Genomic DNA, 4,362 nt, shown 5'->3' on the forward strand with positions numbered 1-4,362 from the left:
TCTTTTCGGTAATGCTTAATATATTGTGGCAGAAGTTTATAAGTAAAGCCATAAGGCAAAGTAACCTAGCAAGTCCCTCTCAGTCTTTAACATTTCAAAATGACTCACTAACATATGATAATCGTACTTAAACCTCACGAGGTGCCGTTCATCTTCAAAGCACTTTACAAACATTAACTAATTAATTTTACTGTCAAAACTCTTGCAAATCTAGTAATGGAATTTGGCTCTTTCTCAGAGAGCAATTTTCTTCCAGCTTCTGGCAGAGTAAACACTTATAATGATATAACCAGTGGGAAGAACTTTTTTTTTTTTTAGTAATGGAGTTTGGGATCTGAATGATGATTCCTGCAGAGGGACTTTTGATTTGAGCCTGGGCAAACAGCAAATGGCCAGCTAGTTAGCCAACCATTTTGAAAACGAATTTAACTTGCGTGTGCTTATCTGGATTGCATTTATTATTCTTTTTGCCAGTGTTTTCTGGGATGAATTGGTTTTACCCTGAGTAATTATGCTAAACTTACCCTTTAGTGAATTATCCTTAGCCATTAACTAGGAACAGAGCTGCAGGTACCTAGATATTAACTCTTGGAACTGCCTTTTCTTGTGGGACATAATGGGCATTCAAGCCTATAATGTACTTGACTCTGACGCAGGCCCAGAATGGACTCACAGATGTGGTTTCATGGCATGGGGCAAGAGTGCCCGGCATCCATTTGGACTGGTAGGGTGGAAAGCAGGGAGGCCAACAGTAGGTGGAGCCAGAGTCAATGACAGGCAGAGCCAACTAATTCTAGGTTTGTCCCCATCCTCTTCCCTGCTGAATTCTAGGAGGGCAAAACTGGGAGTAAGGAGTAAGAAGTTGACAGGACTGGTTGCAATAAAACAAGACTCCGCTAACCAAGAAATAGTGCTTCAGGTTAAGAACTTTGCTTCAGAATGAGAACAGAAATCGTGCCCCGGCAGCTAAAGTGGTGCTTCAGGTTAAGAACAGTTTCAGGTTAAGAACGGACCTCCGGAACGAATTAAGTACTTAACCCGAGCTACCACTGTATAACTTAATACAGTAGATGCTCGGGTTGCGAATGTGATCCATGCGGGATGCACATTCGCAACCCGCAGCGTTTGCAACCCGTGACTGCGCGCCCACAGGTTGCGATTCAGTGCTTCTGCACATGCGCAAAGCGCGATTTAGTGCTTCTGTGCATGCACAATCGCCGAAACCAGGAAGTCACCTGTTCTGGTACTTTTGGGTTTCGGCGGTCTGCAACCCGAAAAAACGCAACCTGAAGCGGCTGTAACCCAAGGTGTGACTGCATTGCACTGCTTTTTCATTTCTTTTCTTGAAAGGGGAAAAGCATCAAACTGAAACAAATAAAGCTTCCTTGAACTGTAGGCATTTATCCTCTCTGGCTTGGGGAAAAAATGTGCTGATTAAGTTAACTTACCTCCAATCCCTTCTCATGACTGAGGAGTTTAATAAAGCTGGCATTCTGGTCGGTGTTTTGCTGTCAGACTAAACATTAAAAAACCCTTTTGACTTCTAATAGATATGTATGGTAATAGAGACCTGAATGAAAGATCAAACAAGCATTAGGCAAGGCAAAAATAGCCAGCTGAAAAGATGAAGTCACCCTCTAATGACATTATTATGGCATACAGATTAAAAGAAGAAGCATTAAAGAAGAAGGATGGTAATGCTGTGGCATTATGCCACTCAGGTATATTTTACCAAGAAAATAAAACTTGCCTCCCAGATTTCTCCCTTGATCGATGGCTTGAGGACAGAATGCTCAGAAGGGCACAAAACAAAACATTAAATACATGCCTGTATTTGGTGTACATGTAAATGTGTGTTTTTCTGCGTTTTCATATATAAAATGACTTTTTGACTCTGTTTTCTAAAATGGTCTCTCTCTGGCCTGTGTATGTAGTTGTGGGAGAATTGTTCGTTTGTGTGTGTGTGTCAGATTTGGGAGAGGGGAGACTTCAGTAAGGAAGGTTCATAACATGCTTCAAAAAGTGTATTTTGATGGCATTTCCTGGGGTTTCCTTTTGTATTTCACATTAACCAGAGTTATAGAAGCAGAGGAGGAGAATTACATGTGGTGTAAAAACTATAGAGGGTGGTGAGCAAAGGTTGGTTCTGCCCATCGAAATGGTGCCACATTATGCCTACATGCATGCAGATATGAATGTAAACAGTTGACCCAAATACTAGGGTGGTTTTATTTTATTTTAGCTTGAAAGGGGCTTTCAGGGGCCTGAACTTTTTCAGGGGCCTGACCCCCACCCCCCTGATCTCCACAAAGCTTAAGAACATGAGAGTTTCCATGGTGGATCAGACCAGAAACCCAAATAGTACAGCATCGTGTTCTCACCAGATGCCAACCAGATGCCTACGGGAAGCCTAGTAGGACATAAAGGCAAAAGCTGACTGCCTCCTCCCCCAGTTACTTGTTGCCCTGATTGGTTGCATTTAGGTGCCATTCCCCTGCACCACCGCTCCAAACTGGATCCCACCCCCCTTCCAGCAAGGACACAGCCAAGCGGATGTGGTTGTATGTTGACATCATGGTGACATCGTTTTGAAGAAGGTTGATCTGGAGTGGGGAAGGTCCATTTGTTCTTTGACGATCATGCAGGAAGCTTTTGCATGAGCAGGTGTCTTGTCTAAGGCTGTGCACATTGAAAGTGCATAACTTCCCCTCAAAGAATCCTGGGAGCTGTATTTTGTTAAGGCTTGCTGCGGGTTGTGGCTCTGTGAGGGGTAAACTACAGCTCCCATGATTCTATGCAGAGGGGAATCGTGCTTCAAATGTATGGCACATGCACAGCTTGGAACAAAATCCAAGGTAAAAAACTGGAGTTCCACTTATATGGCAGACTCCCTGGGATTCTGCATGGCTGAGACTAGATCTGCTGCGTCAGGGTAAAATACTAGTTTATCCAAAAGGTTTATTTATTTAACTAATTTCTATACTGCATCTACAAGAGCTTGAGGCTGCTTATTAGACCTCGTTTTGCACCAAATCTTCTCACACAAGAAATCAGGCGCTGAGCACGAGGCAGGGAAGGGAGGGGGGAATTCCTATGCAATGAGCCAACAAGGCCTCATTTTGTCTGCTCTCAGTACCTAAGCTCACACTTCCAACCTTTTTCTCCATGGAGGTTTCGTGGTGGAAGAAACCTGGGGCTGACATTCTTTGATGTTCCTCCAAGCATATGTCAAGGTTTTGATCCACCTCCTTGTCTGAGTGGAGTCACAACCTTGGTCTGTATCAGTGAGACTTCAGAGTGCTCAGAAGGGTGCCCAAGACAGCAGGCATCACTAGGTAGAATGCATGATTTGCTTGGTGTGCTGGAGGAATGGTGATTTTGCCTGCAGACTATCTTGGGGCAATGCATTTCTGTAGGACCTGCCCTGTCATTAGACAGAGTGAAGTGGATGCTTCAGGTGGCAGATGCTGGGGAGTGGCAATGAAGTGTTAGAGAACAGAGCAATGTATGCAACATGGCTTGGCCTTGACCTCCTAAGCTAGCTTCCTAGGAGAAGTCTCCAGTGCTGAAATGAGATCCAATTACCAGTTTGGTCAGTTTCTCTGTGTGGAATGGGTGTGAGTGCCATGTTGTCTTGGGCATCAAAATGTCCTAGGCCAGTCCAGCATCTCAGATAGCAGTGCTGGGTAAATTATCAGCCTAAAACTCTAGAGCGGTACCGTATTTCTGGTTCTGATCTGGACAGGCCATTAATGTGACTCGCTATAGAGGCATACCTTATGCCTACTGTTACATCAGTATAAATCAAGTCCAGCTCTTAACATGCACATCTACTTGACCATAGCTTTTGGTTAATGTCCACAGGACCTGAAAGCCTTCTGTCTGACCACTAGAGGGCTCACATTTTTGTTATTATTTCCGAAGAAATGGACTGAAGATGACTAATCATTTTAGGAGGAATCTTCAAGATTGAAGATATATATATTTAAAAAAACAAAACAGAATGGCCACACCAGAACTGTGGTTAAGGGATTGCAAGAGTCTGAATAGACACAAAATAGTCATTTTGTTTTCCCAGGTAAATTGCTGATAGCTTGCCGGTTGCTTTGGCCTATTTACAGGTGATTTTTGAGAGAGAGAGAGAGAGAGAGAGAGAGAGAGAGAGAGAGAGAGAGAGAGAGAGAGAGAGAGAACGCTCTTAGCAGGAAAAGAATAATGCTCAGGTATTTTTATTGAGTACATCTGGATGATAAAAAAAAATCTCAAGCGTAGGAGTTATAGTGATTGATGTGATGTGGAGAGAGAAAACTTGTCACACATATTATCAAAGAGGGACATGAACTCAGCATGCGTTTACATAGT

Source organism: Podarcis melisellensis, assembly GCF_964234715.1.
Source record: "Podarcis melisellensis genome assembly, chromosome: 12".
NCBI classification, from domain to species: Eukaryota; Metazoa; Chordata; class Lepidosauria; order Squamata; family Lacertidae; genus Podarcis; species Podarcis melisellensis.